The sequence below is a fragment of the Perca flavescens genome, chromosome 3, assembly GCF_004354835.1.
Source record: "Perca flavescens isolate YP-PL-M2 chromosome 3, PFLA_1.0, whole genome shotgun sequence".
Classification (NCBI taxonomy): domain Eukaryota; kingdom Metazoa; phylum Chordata; class Actinopteri; order Perciformes; family Percidae; genus Perca; species Perca flavescens.
This window is the reverse complement of record NC_041333.1, coordinates 27,866,558-27,885,274: the sequence shown is the minus strand read 5'-3', so window position 1 is coordinate 27,885,274 and position 18,717 is coordinate 27,866,558. Positions and strand designations below refer to the sequence as shown.

At 44.7% G+C, this 18,717-nt stretch overlaps 1 protein-coding gene across 1 annotated transcript in view; it reads left to right on the top strand.

Moving 5' to 3' along the window:
* Nucleotides 1-409: 409 nt before the first annotated feature.
* The window catches only part of numbl (NUMB like endocytic adaptor protein), a 62,823-nt gene continuing 44,515 nt past the window's right edge, over nt 410-18,717 (top strand). Inside the window, exons 1-2 of the mRNA XM_028573578.1 lie at nt 410-465; nt 611-786. The gene's annotated coding sequence lies outside the window, so the exon portion shown is untranslated. The remainder of the gene's footprint in view (nt 466-610; nt 787-18,717) is intronic.

The window sequence follows — 18,717 nt, the reverse complement described above, 5'->3', positions numbered from 1 at the left end:
GGGAAATATTGTAATGTGTAATGCATTTATCTGACACTTACAGTAACTAGTTACTTTTTACTATACCTTACTACTAATGTAGTAGATACAAAGTATTCAAAATTGGCTCCAAGATGATTAACATTAAAATGCTCTTACATGTAGGCTATTTGTTGAAAAACAGAATAACATAGAACTTCGAAAGGAGCCATTCTGCATACTTTTACTTAGACCATGATATTTCTACTTTTACTTAAGTAAAGGATCAGAGTTTCCTACTTCTTCTTGGCTGCTAAAAGCAAAAGACGAATTTTCCTTCAGGGATGATTGAAAGATGCCGCGCGGTGGCGCAGTGGAGCGACTGAACCAGAGCCCTGCTTCTCTGGAAAACATCAATGGGAAGAGTGGATTTGCATGTCCGGTCGTCTGTGCCAATGGGCGCACTGGGAAGGCTGGGTTAGCGGGTGGAGCGGGGGAAGCAGCACAGTAAGTACATAGTCAACAACCAAAGCATCAGAGAGTAGTACAGATACCTACACCAATTTTACCGATATCTCTCTTGAATCGCTGTTGTAAACCTTTTTTATTTTGTGTGAATGTGTGTGTGTGTGTGTGTGCGCGCACCGACCAGGTTGATTTGCGGCTCCACATCGCCTCCATACATCGCTTCCACAGTGCGGATGAAGAAGATTTTGTGAAATTAGCAATTACAGATTATACTTCTTTAGCCTGATAATACCTTTCTGTCTGGGGTCCTGGATTTACACAGAGGAGGAACGGGGAGCCGATCATCCGTCGTTCTCTTGGGTGAGTTCACTGGATTCCCGTCCAATCTGGCATCCCTATTTACTGAGATTTCCAGGGTTATTCGGAGACCCGGTGATGTCTTTATAATGAATGAATCCATCAAGAAGTGCGTGATCCACTCAAAAGTAACATTGAGTTCTCGATTTGTGAGTTAGGGTAATTGTGGTTGTGGATACAACTGCAACGCGGATATGGATCTCGCCAGTGGGCCCATATGCATGAAATGAATGAAATGTGGCAGCTCCAGCCTTTGATAGCGGTTTACATTCCTAATCCATAAACAAGTAGGCTATTCTAGTAGGACTTTGATCGGCTCTTACACAAAACAACCGGTAAACGGTTAGTCCTAATGTGAATATTTAGAGGAATATTCCAATGATGCCATATTACATAAAAAAAACCTGTATCGGCCTATAGTATGATAGATAGATATATATATATACATATCTCTTTATTATGATCCTATGATAGCCTACCGATTATTGTCAGTCAGGAAATGTTATTACGTCATTATTGGCGTGGGAAAGGATAATGTAATATCGAGTGAGCTGTAAAGAGTCACGTTGATTCTTGGGTAATTACTGGTTCATAGGTTTGCGGTGTTTCCATGTATTTTCTCCAGGACAGCATGGGCACCGAAACACGCGCCCTGAGTTTGAATATGTAAGACACATAATTCTACCTGTCTGCGGGATTCTCCCTATCTCCCTCCGTTGCATCATGCTGTGCGGTTAATGTGTGTCTTTTGGGTTTGATTGCATAATTTTCAAACTTCTTCAGGGCTTATATTCTTTGTTGGAAAAGTGCTGCAGCTAAGTCTGATCTCTTCCATACTTCTTGTTCCATGACAGAAATGAGAGATTCATAGAACATGAGAGCAAAAAAAGCATTTGAGACTGCAGCTATAATGCACACACTCACTTACACTTGGCACATGCCTTGCCCAGCAAAATGCATGCAGCTCTATTGTCTGTGGAGCTCCATCTGTTCCATGACATGGCATTCCTCAGACAGCCATGTCATGCTGTTAAGGGGTGGTCTACCCTTACCCACTGCCTCTGAGAGAGAGAGAGAGAGAGAGAGAGAGAGAGAGAGAGAGAGAGAGAGAGAGAGAGAGTCACATGGAGTGTATTAAGTGAGTAGGTGCAGGGTTTAGGGTGTCCCACAAGCTGTAGACCACCTGCAAAGACAGATCCTGGGTCAGACTGGAGGGCTAGGTTTGGCCCAAGATTGGGTTAAGTGAAGCATTAATTGTGGCCTGAGATTAAGCTAGAATGATTAGGTTTAGTCTAGAGATCATGAGCTACATTAAGGCTAGGTTTAGTCTAGAGCTGGGGCTAAAGGAAGGCCTGAGTTGGTCTTGGGCTGCGGCTAGAGGAAACTGGGGCCAGAGGGCTGTTAAATTTGGTCTAGATTAGACTAGCTTTAGGCTATGGCTAGGGCTATAGCTAGAGCTAGAGGGGGCGAGTTTAGGTGTGAAGAGTGGGGCTAGAAGGAGGCTAGGTTTGGTCTGGTCTACAGCTCGTCCCGAACTTGGGCTAAAGGAAGGCTAAGTTTGGTCCTGAACTAGGGTTAGAGAAAGGCTGGGTTTGGTCCAAAACTGGGGCTAGAGGAAGGCTAAGTTTGTTCTAGAAATGGGGCTAGAAGAAGGTTAGGTTTGGTATGGAACTGTGGCTAGAGGAAGGCTAGGCATGGTCTCGAGTTGGGGATAGAAGTGGCCAAACCAAGGGGCTGCTGGATATAAACTGCAACTCAGTCATCACAACTAGAACATAATTACACCACCCCCATCCAAACAGCAGTACACCCCCCCCCCCACACACACACACACACACACACACACATAAATGCATACACATACACAATCTCCATTTCCCCTTAGACCATTTCCCCTCTTCCACTGCTCTGATTGCTGCATTAGGACTTGGCTGTCTTTTGTTGCACACATACACACACACACACACACACACACACACACACACACACACACACACACACACACACACACACACACACACACACACACACACAGGGGGAGGGTTGGCGCAGCTGAGACCACAATACAACGGGGATGAAAGGTCATCCTACTGGCCAATCAGGGTGCTGTCTGGGTTGGCTGGTGGTGGAGGAGGGCGTTGCCCCCCTTTGTGTTGGTCAGGGTGGGTCTGCTAAACAAGCGGCTCCACTTCCAGCTCGGACCTGCTACTGCTGGCAGCCACGCTGTGCTTCCTCAGAGCCAGTCACACCAACCTCTGGACACTTTATTAATACTGCAGGTCAGGGGCTTGTCCAGTTTAGAGGAAGTCTTTTAATGGTTTAGGACTGGATTTCTGGTTTGTAATCAGTTGCTTCTTGAAAACATGAGTTGTTGAGCCTTTACAGAGGAAGAGAACAAGCACAAAAAGTTATGATTCAAACTATAAAATAAGTATACAACTGCACTGAGGTATATTTTCTGTGATGACTACTATATTGCACATTGGATGATGTGTGTTTCGAGGATTCACAGTGTTCCACTGGAACTCTGCAGTTGTAATTTGTGTGTGGGTGTTTAATGAATGAAATCAAACCCTGCAACTAAAACCCCTAAACAATTCTATTTCTAGTGGTGGGATTAATTAAAGAAATAGAATTCAATAATATTTAAAGTACTTAAAAGATGGTGAAGAGAGGAAGGATGGAAAGAGATGAGTGGTGGAAAGAGGAAGCGCTTCAGAGACAGAGCAGGGTGTAGAGGAGGACAGAGAAAGACAATACAAGAGATATTAGGAGAGGCAGAGAGGAAGAATGAGACTGTATAGGAGAACAGAGATAAAGATAGAGTGACAATATAAAAGAACAAGAGAGAGACGGACTGAACAAAAAGGAGAGCGAAAAGTGGGAATTAGCCAACAGGCACACTGGAAACCATTTGTTCTCCAGTCAGTTTTTAATTTGTGGTAGAAACTCCTCTCCTCATTAGATGTGATCATGTCAGTCCGCACAGAACCTCGGACACAGAAGATACTACTACTTGTCTTCTAAAATAAATGTATGTCCACATCAGCCTCTAACTTTCTCTCTCTCTCTCTCTCTCTCACACTCACACACACACACACACACACACACACACACACACACACACACACACACACACACACACACACACACACACACACCTAAGTGCCTTCAGTATGTTCTGAGTGGAGTTATCTGATTTCTGCAGGCTAGTTAAATGCAACCCACCTCCCCCCCTCCCCTCCATATAGTTCCATTACTGCACACGCTAATGGCATGCTCACAGTGCAAAGACATAGGCAATTGTTCCGTACACGTGTCTGTTTATGTGCAATTGATCATGTGCTCTTATTGCCGTGCATAATGTTGATCTGGACTGATGAATGATCGGAACAATGGATTTGAATGCCTGTCTAGCAGACACTCATGTGTGAAGGCAGTGGTTTGTGTTTTTCTCTGTGTGTTTGACCACGCGTGTGTGTAGAAGGATGCTCGCTAGCTTGTGTGTGTGTGTACACGCATGTTTCCCTGGCGATCAGCAGTTGATTTCTTTGCTTCAGTGACATTTTTCTCTGCAGATAACAAGAAAAGTGAATATCTGTCTTTCTCAGCAGCAGCAACTCCGAGGGGAGCGCTCAACTGTCACTTTGGGTTGTGAGTGTTGCATTTTTGGTCTCATTGGTCCCTTGATTTTTTTTTTCTTTTTGGTCATGACCTATTTCAGCCTGTTTAGCTGTTGACGCTCATATGTGCCTGCTCAATGAGGAACGTGCGTGCAGAAAACCTACAATGCAAAAAAAAGCCTCCTAAGCCAAACACCACATCCCTCCCTCAGGGTCTGATTTCATCTATATCCGTTTCCCAAGCTTTTAGCAACTGCTTTGCTTGCTGCTTGTCAATTGTTTTCACATGGTTTTGTCCCAAATTACACTGAGCAGCACCTACCATGAATGTCCAATACGGAATGTGTTTTACCACATACCTCCTTCTGCAGTGTGAACACACTTGTGTGCTGCCTTTGCAAGATTTCTACAAAAGTGTTAACTGCCTACAGAGGAGGCTCAGCACAGTCTCAGTGAGAGATTCAGAATGACAGAATTACCCAATAATTAATCATCACTTTCCTTTTATTACTCCACTGGTGACTGAAAAGGAAAACATGAACTATGGTAGATTCAGGGTTAAAGGAATAGTTTGACATTTTGGGAAATATGCTTATTAGTTTTGTTGCCGACAGGTAGATGAGAAGATCCATACCACTCTGCTAAAAAGCTTAACTAAGCCTAAAGACTGGAAGCAGGGGAAAAGAAGTGTGACTATTATGAAGGTTGCCAGTAGGAATCATCCAACCAGCTAGGGAAATTATTGTAGGGAAATGAATGAGTAAGACTTGTTCCTCCCTTTACAACCATTATTAAAGTGTCCATGAGCAAGGCAGAGCCCTCATCGTGTGATAGAAGATTATAGCTGTTCTTGGCCAAGTTGGATTACTTTTAGCTGTGTGAAAGTAAAGTACGGCAGGATACTTGAAAAACAGTATACATGCTTTTCGACTTTCCCTGGATTAAAAGAAAGCATGATTGCATAATCAGGATTCTCCATTTGACCTATACATGGAGGTACATGAGGCCAGATGGCCCTTCTGCACTGTTATACATCAGAGGAACGCTAGCATTGTTAGTCTTCTGTTATTTACAGTACCTACAGCCCACGTACAACAGCGTTGTAGCATCTTCTTTTATAATTCAAAGCCTGTACATTGTGTGTGCAGCTGAGCTTTGGTCTCACAGCGTGGAAAAAACACTATATGAGGCAGGTTTCTCCGCTGCGCTATTTCAGAGTAATGTCGAGGAAGAAAGATTGTAAGCGACAGACAAGACCTAAGTTAAATCTTCCAGAGCACAGAGGGGCCTATTCACTGTGCTATGTGAAGAGTGGACAGGGAGAGAGAGTGGGAACGAGGAAGAGAGAGAGAGAGGTGGGGGTGAAGGAGCGGGGTGACAACACTTAAAGTGTTTTTTTTGTTTTGTTTTTTTACAGTTGATGGCTTGCATCTGTGTGGTTTGTGTGTTCTCTAGCTCCACAGGCCTGTCTGAAGTAGTTAGAAACCCAGAGACAGAGTGAAAGATGGACGATAGCTGTTTTCTGCTGATCAAGGACACATATAGGAATTAAAGTGTGTGTCTGTGTGTGTTTGGGTGCTATGTATGTTTACCGGTGCTATGACTCATGGTTGCTATGGTGAGGCGCTCTGACAGCAGCTGATTAGGGGCATCTGACTCCACATGACTGTACTCCTGTTTACTCATTTTTTTCAGAATTGCAGGTGTCACCAACTTTTATGTCTGTTCGTTCACTCTTCCTTGTTTCATTGTGCGTTTTTTCCTTTTTATTTCTCTGTTCCTTGCTTTAGTTCTGCAGCTCTCAACAACCTTGAATAATATACCTCATATAGATTTTCTTATCACACTATTGCCCTTCACTATTCTTCTCCCCTTTTCTCCTACTCTCCTCTCAGTCTCATCCCTCTGCCTGTCTCTTTATGGTGGCCATCTGCATGGCAGATGTGGCCCACTCTCCCAGCTGTTGGCATCATGATCATAAAGAAGGACAGAAATGGAAATGATCCCTCCTGAAAAACAAGGCATAGTAATCCTCATAGTACACGTGAGGATAAAAATAGCAGGAAGAAGGAAGGAAATAAATAACAAAAACACACCAACACTATGAATAGCCTAGTTCAAGGATTTTACAGTAATATTTTGCTATTAAAACTGAATAGCCATATAAAACTTAAAAGAAGCCAACAATAAACACTGTACCACATACGGGCCATATTTCACTATTGGGACATTATTGTGATGCCACAGAAGATAAAAATGTCATTAAGTAGTGTAAGGCCAGCGTTGAGTACCACAGACAGACTATAATGTAAGTCCCTACTATGACATTAAAGACTTGCATTCATTAGAAACCACGTCATTTAGATGCAGAGGAATATGTGACAACCCAGCAAAAGAATATGCCAATGTTTTCAGTAAAATCAACACTGATAGTAGAGGTAAAGAAGGAGGACTATGAGAAAGAAGACGAGACTAAAGAAAACTACAGGCTGAATCACGAGCAGGCTCACAATAGATGAAAAGGCAGAGGGAGTGAAGGAGGGGAAGAGGAGTGTTGCTGCTGAGTGAAAACATATCACCCAAATGTCACCAATAATTTGACATTTTGGGATCAACATTTATTCACTTTCAATTACAGTAAATGAGAAGATGTATACTACCCTCTAGAGCTGTAACAATTCCAAATGTTGCTGTACAATTAATTGTCAAAGAAATAATTGCGATTAACAATATAATTGTCTCTTTCAGTCAAATATAAAAAATATTTATTTTTGTATTACTTTTTTAAACAAGTTTTGAATGAATTCCAGGTACCTCTTTTGGTTAAATTACTGTGACCCAGATAATGTAGTAACACAGGTACACAGCCTATGAAGTAAACAACGCTTCTTTATTATCATAAAACATTTTTTCTCATTGTATCCCCCTTTGTAATTTTTTTTTCCCATGAACATGTTTAGGGACAAGTGCCAACAACTAGCATATATTTAACTCAACAGTCTGACCAATAATTACAATTTCAACTACAAAATCAACAATTACCCTCAACAGTCATACCCCTTAAGACCTTAGCTAATGTTAGCAATTAATTGTGGTTATACAAAGAAACCGCGATTACGTGAAGGAGTTGACAATTAGACAATTATGTAATAATTGTTACAAGCCTACCACTCTCTTCCATGGTGCCGGTACATTATATTAACACACTTGTCACCTACCTCACGTAATGCGGGGATCATTTCTGTAAGATCAGGCTGTTACCTGTTATTTCCTTTGAACTTCGACCAGAGAAATTGGGTGTTTGCAACACAAAATGTTTTCTTTTATTGGTCTCACAATCCTGGACAAAAGTGTTTTGCCTGAAAATTATGTAGAGTAAGCTAGTACATATTGTCTGCTACAAATATTGTTGTTTTCAAAAGAGAATTGAATGTAATGTAACACATCGAAAAAACGAATAGTAGTATTTTAACACGAGATATTAGTCCAGGGGAATCCAAATCATCCAAACTGGTTTTCACGCAACCGCAGTTATTTGCTGGTTGCACATGTACGAAGATGGAGGCCAAGAGGAAAGAGGTGAGGCGCCATGGTAGCCTGGAGCTGGAGAGATGGACAGTGCAGAGGGAGAGATAAAAGGAGGGATGATGGAGGAGGGATAGGTGTCTTCTTTCGCTGGCAAGCTGCACTAAAATACCACAGCCACAATGAAAAAAGAGAAACAACCATGAAGATTGTTGATAGTGTTAACATTTAGAGTGGATTGTTCCTGTCGTGACCGCTCAGAGGCTGTGAGGCAAATACTTTGTGAAAAGGGCAATAGAAAGCAACATTTTGATTGATTGTAGGTCATTACACAAGAACCATACTGATACCACGTAATAAAGCCCTAAAGAAAATCTACATTAAAGTAGTTTATTTATGTTCTTTTTCCGTTATAACGGACTGTCAAACTGGAGAATAAAAGAAAGTTTTGGGGCATTCATTGTTTGTGTTTGTTCATGTTTCACAAAGAGTTTAACCTGAGCCAGACCGACAACAAAGATAGAAATAACATCACATCCATACAGGGATAGTAGTATACAGCTGTTAAAACATAATGAAATGTAAGACACCCTGGTATCGGATCGGTACTCGGTATCGGCCGATACGCAAGTTCAGGTATCGGAATCGGTATCGGGAAGCAAAAAAGTGGTATCGGGCCATCTCTACTGACTTGCAGACCTTTTCTATACCCTGCTCTTTTTCTCAATTTTTTTTATAATCCTCCCCCTGTCTTTTTCCAATTTCCTCCCAGTCCTCAGTTGATAAAAAGCTCCCTCTGTCTTTTCTATTCTTTATCTTTCCCAGTCCTCTCCCTTTCCTCTCAGAATTTCTTAATCTATCTCACTTTCCCCCCTTCTTTCTGTCTGCCTTTCCCGGTCAGGGGAAGTGGCAGTCGCTGCCTGCTGGCTCCCAGAGGAACAGACCTGCCTTTGTTTGTCTGCACTGCCGGAGGATGAGGAGCCGGTTCACCCAGTAAGCCCAGCATGTCCAGTAGGGATTCAGGGTTTGTCTGTGTCGAGCCAGCCACCCAGAACGCCTGTAAATCATCCAGCCACTTATGCCAAGGCCTTCCCGGTCTGTATAGCTAGCTAGCCAGTCAGTCAGGTATTATGTTAGGCACTCTCGAGCATTAGGAAGAATGGATGGGAAAGCGCTGTGCAGAAGGAGACAGACAGACAGACCGCAGACCTTGATTAAATGTTTTCCAAGCATAACCAAAAAATATGAAATGACTTTGAATCCTGAACAGAAGCTTTGCTATTCAAAAACTCCCCTACTTTGGACAAATTCAAAAGTGTGAAATTGTTGTAGCCCAATGTATCTCCTCACGATGCTACCAGTGAAAACTGTCAGATGTTTTATAATGCTACATTACATTATGGCACTTAAGCACCATCGCTCTTTTTTTGGCTGTTAACTTCCACAAAGTAGCCTATTGATACTTGCTGTATAATGGAGAAAAACACCTGATTCACACAGATATGAGGGGATTTTGAGTGTTTTCATTCACTGGAAGATATATTTAAGGCACTGTACTCGATATTCAGAACATTAATATAGCAGTAAACAACTAGTTGCTATGTAAGGATATAGTGGAGAAATGGCATCCTGAGCAGTGAAGTCACACTCCCTCTGTATGTCGATGTTTTTCGCCTTCTTTTCTGTTCTTTGTCTTGATAGTCGGTCCGGGCGCACGTGCATGTGAGTGCATGTGAGTGCCTTGTGCTTCGGTATCTGACGCCGAGGGCCGTGACAAAGTGTCTATTGGGGGAACGGTCTGTGAGAGCCGTGTGGAGGCAATCCAAAACCACTTTTTTTCTGAATATGGAGTGCAGCCCCTTTCAAACATAAGACTTCAGTTGTGGATGGAGCCAGGCTAGCTGTTTCCTTCTGCCTATAGTCTTTGTGCTCTGCTATGCTAACTGTCTCCTGGCTGTACCTTCCTAATTAATGCAGCAGATGTAAACTGCTACTGTATGCTATAACACATTATATCTGTACAAAAAAAAGTGTAAAAACAACAAGTGGTTTTATGGGCAGTTATGTGCTGGACTATTTCATGGCTGAAATAGACTCTGGGGTGCAGTGATAGCTAAGCTAAGCTAATCGGCTGCTGGTTGTAGCTGTATAGCCTAAATTTGATGGCTATAAATGATATAGCTTAAAGGTTAAAGAGTGGTATCGATCTTCTCATAATTCTCAGCATGAAAGCAAATAAGCATATTTCACATATTCCTTTAATGTCCTCCTTTGGCATTGTGAAGGCTCCAAGTGACATTCCATCCATCCATCCATCCATCCATCTTCGTCCGCTTATCCGGTGTCGGGTCGCGGGGGGAGCAGCTCCAGCAGGGGACCCCAAACTTCCCTTTCCCGAGCAACATTAACCAGCTCCGACTGGGGATCGGAGGCGTTCCCAGGCCAGGTTGGAGATATAATCCCTCCACCTAGTCCTGGGTCTTCCCCGAGGCCTCCTCCCAGCTGGACGTGCCTGGAACACCTCCCTAGGGAGGCGCCCAGGGGGCATCCTTACCAGATGCCCGAACCACCTCAACTGGCTCCTTTCGACGCAAAGGAGCAGCGGCTCTCTCGAGCTCCTCACGGATGACTGAGCTTCTCACCCTATCTCTCTAAGGGAGACGCCAGCCACCCTCCTGAGGAAACCCATTTCGCCGCTTGTACCCTGGATCTCGTTCTTTCGGTCATGACCCAGCCTTCATGACCATAGGTGAGGGTAGGAACGAAAACTGACGGTAGATCGAGAGCTTTGCCTTCTGGCTCAGCTCTTTTTCACAACGGTGCGATAGATTGAATGCAATACCGCACCCGCTGCGCCCGATTCTCCGACCAATCTCCCGCTCCATTGTCCCCTCACTCGCGAACAAAACCCCAAGGTACTTGAACTCCTTCACTTGGGGTAAGGACTCATTCCCTACCTGGAGAAGGCATTCCATCGGTTTCCTGCTGAGAACCATGGCCTCCGATTTAGAGGTGCTGATCCTCATCCCAACCGCTTGACACTCGGTTGCGAACCGATCCAGTGAGTGCTGAAGGTCGCAGGCCGATGATGCCATCAGGACCACATCATCTGCAAAGAGCAGCGATGAGATCCCCAGCCCACCAAACTGCAACCCCTCCCCACCCCGACTACGCCTCGATATCCTGTCCATAAATATTACAAACAGGATTGGTGACAAAGCGCAGCCCTGGCGGAGGCCAACCCTCACCTGAAACGAGTCCGACTTACTACCGAGAACCCGGACACAGCTCTCACTTTGGTCATACAGAGATTGGATGGCCCTGGTAGAACCCCCTCACCCCATACTCCCGCAGCACCTCCCACAGTATCTCCCGGGGACCCGGTCATACGCCTTCTCCAAATCCACAAAACACATGTAGACCCGGTTGGGCATACTCCCAGGCTCCCTCCAGGATCCTTGCGAGAGTGAAGAGCTGGTCCGTTGTTCCACGACCAGGGACGGAATCCGCATTGTTCCTCCTCAACCCGAGGTTCGACTATCGGCCGAACCCTCCTTTCCAGCACCTTGGAGTAGACTTTACCAGGGAGGCTGAGAAGTGTGATACCCCTATAATTGGCACACACCCTCTGGTCCCCCTTTTTAAAAAGAGGAACCACCACCCCAGTCTGCCACTCCTTTGGCACCGTCCCAGACTTCCACGCAATGTTGAAGAGGCGTGTCAACCAGGACAACCCCTCCACACCCAGAGCCTTGAGCATTTCTGGACGGATCTCATCAATCCCCGGGGCTTTGCCACTGTGTAGTTGTTTGACTACATCAGTGACTTCCGCCTGGGAAATCGGCGACAATCCCCGTTATCCTCCAGCTCTGCCTCTAACATAGAGGGCGTATTAGTCGGATTCAGGAGTTCCTCAAAGTGCTCCCTCCACCGCCCTATTACCTCCTCAGTGGAGGTCAACAGTGTCCCATCCTTACTGTACACAGCTTGGATGGTTCCCCTTCCCCCTCCTGAGGTGGCGAACAGTTTTCCAGAAACACTTTGGTGCCGACCGAAAGTCCTTCTCCATGTCTTCTCCAAACTTCTCCCACACCCGCTGCTTTGCCTCTTTCACGGCAGAGGCTGCAGCCCTTCGGCCCTTCGGTACCCTGCAACTGCCTCCGGAGTCCTCCGAGATAACATATCCCGGAAGGACTCCTTCTTCAGTCGGACGGCTTCCCTGACCACTGGTGTCCACCACGGTGTTCGTGGGTTACCGCCCCTTGAGGCACCTAAGATCCTAAGACCACAGCTCCCTCGCCGCAGCTTCAGCAATGGAAACTTTGAACATTGTCCACTCGGGTTCAATGCCCCCAGCCTCCACAGGGATGCGAAAAGCTCCGCCCGGAGGTGTGAGTTGAAAGTCTGTCGGACAGGGGCCTCCTCCAGACGTTCCCAATTTACCCGCACTACACGTTTGGGCTTACCAGGTCTGTCCAGAGTCTTCCCCACCCCTGACCCAACTCACCACCAGATGGTGATCGGTTGACAGCTCTGCCCCTCTCTTCACCCGAGTGTCCAAAACATACGGCCTCAGATCAGATGAAACGATTATGAAATCGATCATTGACCTTGGCCCTAGGGTGCTCTGGTACCAGGTACACTTATGAGCATCCCTATGTTCGAACATGGTGTTCGTTATAGACAATCCATGACTAGCACAGAAGTCCAACAACAAACAACCACTCTGGTTTAGATCAGGGAGGCCGTTCCTCCCAATCACGCCTCTCCAGGTGTCTCCATCATTGCCCACGTGTGCGTTGAAGTCCCCCAGCATAACAATGGAGTCCCCACTGGAGCCCCATGCAGGACTCCAGTCAAGGTCTCCAAGAAGGCCGAATACTCCGAACTCCTGTTTGGTGCATATGCACAAACAACAGTCAGAGTTTTCCCCCCCACAACCCGCAGGCGTAGGGAGGCGACCCTCTCGTCCACCGGGGTAAACTCCAACACAGCGGCGCTCAGCCGGGGGCTTGTGAGTATCCCCACACCCGCCCGGCGCCTCACACCCTGGGCAACTCCGGAGAAGAAAAGAGTCCAACCCCTATCCAGGAGTATGGTTCCAGAACCGAGACTGTGCGTAGAGGTAAGCCCCACCAGATCTAACCGGTAGCGCTCCACCTCCCGCACCAGTTCCGGCTCCTTCCCCCACAGAGAGGTGAGGCCCCTGACCTTCACTGCCACCCATGTGGCATCGCACCCGACCCCAACGGTTCCTCCCACAGGTGGTGGGCCCATGGGCTGGAGAGATGGGAGCCACGTAGCTTGTTCGGGCTGTGCCCGGCCGGGCTCCGTGGCAAACCCGGCCACCAGGCGCTCGCCCGGCGAGCCCGCCCGTCTGGGCCTGGCTCCAGGCGGGGCCCCGGGCTTCCTCCGGGCAGGGTCACTCCATCTCTACCTTGCTTCTTCATTGGGGTTTTTGAACCATTCTTTGTCTGGCCCCTCACCTGAGACCACTTTGCCTTGGGAGACCCTACCAGGAGCACAAAGCTCCAGACAACACAGCCCTCAGGTTCACAGAGACACACAAACCTCTCCACCACGATAAGGTGATGGTTCACGGAGAATTCCAAATTGACTAAATAATAAAAGGAAAAGAGAAAGAGAAGAGATACTTAAGGAGGTACAGAGGAGTCATGAAGCTACAAAACCAGCTTATTGGTGGCAGGTTTGATTGTTATCTGTTTGCGCAATCTCATATAATCGCACTCCTCTTTTAGAAAAGGTTCCAAACTTCTTCTCCCAACCACTACCAAGTCTTTTTGGGATAGGAAACCAAAAACATCCAGTACCATTGATTTTTCTATTATATTTCAAACCTGAAACTACTTTACATCATTACGCACAACATGAGCCTTCTGATATCATGCTCTCAGCTTTGACTACACTCTGAAATTTCTCTCCAAACATGATGAAATCTAGAATAAGAGTGTTTTTTTTTTTTTTTTTTTTTTTTTAATGTTTTTATGGATGAGGCTCCAGGCACCTCAGGCTTCAACAAGCCTTAACAAGGAGATCAATAGAAAGTATATAGACTGTCCTCCCACAGGCTGCGTCTGCTCTCGCCTCAGATCACAGAGGAATATTGTGGAGATGCCAAGGTGACACCCCAGCCAGCGTGGAAATAATTTGATGTAATACGAACAATATGGTTTGATTAGTGGAGCCTCTCCCTTCATCTTTCACCTTGTAGCACCACTTAGCTCTCTGTGAATTCAATATGTCAGCAGAGGTGAGCGTGCATGTACCATTCTCTTTAAGCCTCCCCCCTCCCTCCCTCAACATCACTTCTTGTCTCCTGTTTTTTAAAGGATGGTACGAGAGTAACTGTAGAGTAGTATACACTACAAGAAGAGGAGCAGAGAGGAGAAGAGGATGGGAAGGATGATAAGCGGTTTTGAGGAGAATAAAAAAGAAATGGCTAAAGGGCTGGACAACAGTCTGACTCAACCGCATGTCCTGGATCGTCCAGTTCACCAGATGGCTGCTTGATATGTGCAGAGAGAACAGAACGAGGCACACCAGACTCTCTGTTCCTGTGTGTGTGTTTCCATGCTATCTGTCCTATGCTGCTCCCTGTGCTCCACATAGGGAATGTGTTATTGCTCTTGCTCCGCATTCCTAAGAGCCAGAGGAAAATCTCAACCCCTTTTAACCCCCCTTCTCAGCTGTAGACCAGCTTTGAAGTTTTTTTTTTCTCCTCTCTTTCTCTTCTTTCACTTACACACCCTTACACACCCCATACAGCTTCTTTCCTCACATGGATTTTGTTGACATCCTGGCAGCCATCTCCAAGATTACATGGCTCACACAGAGGCTGTATGGAAGATGTACTGAGTGCATGTTGTCTTGCTGAGGTGTTGCTTAGTCAAGCTGTGTTTGCATGGGACTATTTGGCGACAAAAGGCATCACCCTCGTGACACAAATGCATTTTGTACGATTTTTGAGACAGTCTGGTTGTTAGCACAGGGAAAGCAAACAGCCTAACTTGCTGGTTTCTTATCCTCTCCTTTTCTTTTCACTGGAGACTTGCTTTGATGGACAGATCCCCAGTCCACAGAGTGGTTGCATATACCCCCTCTGCCTGTGAAGTGGAGGGCTGTTTACGCATGCTGTCTATGTCCATGTAGTTGTGTAATACCTGCTGCACCACAACAACCGTTGATAAGGACTTCTGATCTTGTTCTCGAGCAAAACCATAATCACTTGCTCCTTATGTTACCTTTTATCATAATGTAACCGCTAATATAAAAAGCAATGTGTGCATGCATGTGTCTCTCAGGCGCATGCAGAAACCATCCTGTACATGTATAATGTATACACATTCATATTGCCATTATGCTGCTTTCTGCGTTGCTATACACTAATTTCTTTCACTCCCAATTTTCTGCACAAGTCCCTTAGTGCACATCTACAGTTATTTAAATCTTTCCTAACGTGCGTAAAAGGCTTATCTAAGTGTTTGCCTGAGGCCCCAGCTTTAAAAAGTAAAGTTATGAGTGATTTTGTTAGGCTCCCAGTTTGCTGTGTGGGTTCCACACTCCCAAGTATATCCGTAGACTTACAAGGTATGAAACAGAATTATACATTGTTATAAGAAACAAGGATAAAAGACAACACAGTGTTTAATTAGCGCTATACTGCAAAGCATGTGATTTAGTTTCATATTTAGCCTTGATATCTTACTTACTACCTCCATGAGCTTCCTTTAACACTGTTCCACTTTTTAATGATATTTAAGTGTTCATATCATGAGACGAGTAACATTAAAACATGACAGGATTCAGAAATTAGCTAATTTACACAGTTAAACGTGACAAATGGGCAAGATACACCTAATAAATAACTTTTTTATATTTATTTAGCTAAATGTATTATTATACAGTTGCCAGTCTTATGTCATTGAGCAGTCGGGAAGTGTTCTTCAAGTACAGACTTAAGACCATCTTCTGTATTTGTAAGTCATAATCTGTGCATGGCTCAATGTAGGTCTGTGTTATCTAATACAATCTGTCCCTATCCAATATTTACACTTATCTGCTAACCCTTGAGGGTAAAGAGACTGGAAGGAGGAGAGGAGATGAGAGAGGAAGAGAGGAAGGAAAAGAGAGCGATACACAGAACTCTTACTGGAAGTCTCCTGACTATAAAAGGGAATACCACACAAAACAGATTTAATGCATAGACAACAAAGTTGCACACGCACGCACACACTGGCAAATGCTATTGCACTCAGTTAGTCAGTGCTCAGTACAGTATGTCTGCTGTGCTGTAGTAAATTGATTTTAAAGATAAGATTTGTGCAAGTTACTTAAATGTGACAGATACACACACTAGGCATGGGCCGGTATGAGTTTCTGACGGTATGTTATCCTTCAGCAAAAATATCACACACTCATGCCCAGGCATGACATTTACTTTGAGTTTTAAACGCCCTCTAAACCTATTTTCTCACACACAATGGTACACACATTTCCATGCCAAGTGATATATTGTTTGCTAGTTACGATTCCTATGAGGCAAGTAAGACAAAATAGAAAATGGGTTCAATATTTTTAAGCTGTTTCTAATTAAAGCAGTGAAATCAAATTCAAGCGAGTTTCACTGCAGCTCTGAGGTGACTTTCCTGACTTTGCCAGTGTTTTGCACAACTTCTCCACTGATCCCGAGCCTACGATGACTTTTTTCAGTTTCTCTTTCTCTAAAGCAATCATTGTTCCGGCCTTGGTCTTTTCTCTCTCTTCTCTCTGCTTTACTCTTTTGTTGTTCTCTTCTGACGCAGCAGACTCACCCCGCCAGCTACACATAACGGAGTGAAAAACAAGAACAGAGCTTGAATCAATTACTCTGTGGATGCACTTGATTTAGTGGTGCTCTGAATAAGCACTTCTGAAGTGATGCTGGCTGCATCTGCATCTGCAACTTTCTTTCTTTTCTTTTTTGTATAAATCAGAGCTGATCTGCTGTCAGCCTGGATGCAGATCATAATCAAGGAAGTGGTTGGATCCATGAATCAGCCTCTCTCTTCCAAGAAGATTCATTTGAGAAATATAAGATCCACTGTCGTTTGAGAAAAAACTTAATGAATGATGAAACTTCCACTAAATCATCATAATTATGAGATACAAAAGTTTTTTCTTACAGACAAAAAGTTACATGTATTGATTCCTTACTATCAGAACCTTTTAATGTTATACTGTCTCATAAAGATATGAAAAAACCTGCTTTTCATCGCTTTTCACTGCTGAAGGCAATTTGTGCTTCTCTGCATTGCCTCACAGTGACAATAGTGTATGAGTCACCGGCTTTGAGCCGTAGTGATCTATCGTCTCCGCGTTTGAAACGTCAGAGAATTCTTGTTGGAAGATGTCTGCCTGGATAAGAATAGTTCCATATCTCCAGGGTTTGAGGCGTTTGGGGCATGGTGCTGTGTTTTACCAAGAGTGTCTCAACACTGTTATGGAGCAATCAGAGAGACAAACTGTCCTCCTACTGACAGATGGTCGTGTGTGGTGGTGTGTGGTGGTGTGTGTGTGTTTGTGTTTGTGTGTGTGTGTGTGTGTGTGTGTGTGTGTGTGTGTGTGTATATTTCTGCCTACATTTCAGTGAGGATTCTGGTTTGTGGGGGGATGGGAAGTGGAGTTTGGGGAGAAAGAGGAGGTGGAGAAGTGTGGGGAGAGGTCAGCGGAGGCACAGCTGGTGAGACCCCCACACCGACCCAGCTGCTGCCTCAAAAGAGCCCGTCAGCAGCCTGCCTGCCTGCCTGGCTGTACGTGCCTGCCCACCCCCCAGCTCTCCCTCTGTCATGTCCCCCTGTAGACTCAGCCCAGCTGTTCCAAGCTTTCTCCTACTCCCCTGCCACTATGCAACCTGACCTCCTCCTGCATTTACAAACAAGTGTGCAAGCTCCTGAGTATGTACATGTACACATAAGCCTTAAAACATTTTGCTCAGTTGAGTCAGTAATCCCACATGTCACATCAAAGGTGTCTCAGTAGTGGTGCTGAATCTGTAAGGCCCCTGTTGGACAGGCAAGTAGAAGCCTGAGGGGGGAGTAAATCCACCAGCTGGATCTGGGCCTTTCAGGGTGGACTTGGTTAATGCCTGTTCATGGGCATCAGATACACAGTATGGCAAATTCCTTGCATCGAACATAAAATGACACTTTAAGAGCAATGCTGATGGTTTTCGCGAGTCTTGTGCCTATTAAATACAAATTGTGAATACTTGACGTCACTGCTGACCGAAGTCATTAGTTTGATTTTTTTATGTTACGGTATGAAAATCAACTTGCGTGCTTGCTGACCTCAGAAGGAGGAGAACTTTGGATAAAGAGCAAATCCTCCCAGCACGTACTGGATCTTTGATCTGAGGCACCTACATGCACTCAAGGAGGCGCTTTCAGACTGAACTGAATAGTAATTGAACTCTCTGCACTTTATCACACAACACTTTATTTCTATTCATTGTATTTGTGCCTTATTTATGGGTTTTTGTTAAAAATGAATAAATAATGGGTTTTTTTTAGAAAAAAAAAGAAAAATCAATGAAACATGCTTGAGGTTAATAATTTTTCGCAGGGATTCATCACCTAAACATCATTATTGTGTTGCCAACAGGAACTGGAAAGTAGCGGTGAATTAATGATTTTTTTTTCAATTGTCATACACTAAAGAGCTGCCCAGGCATGTGGGTTTACAGTACAAGACACTAAAAGCAAGCAAACATATGCATATGTGTCCTACA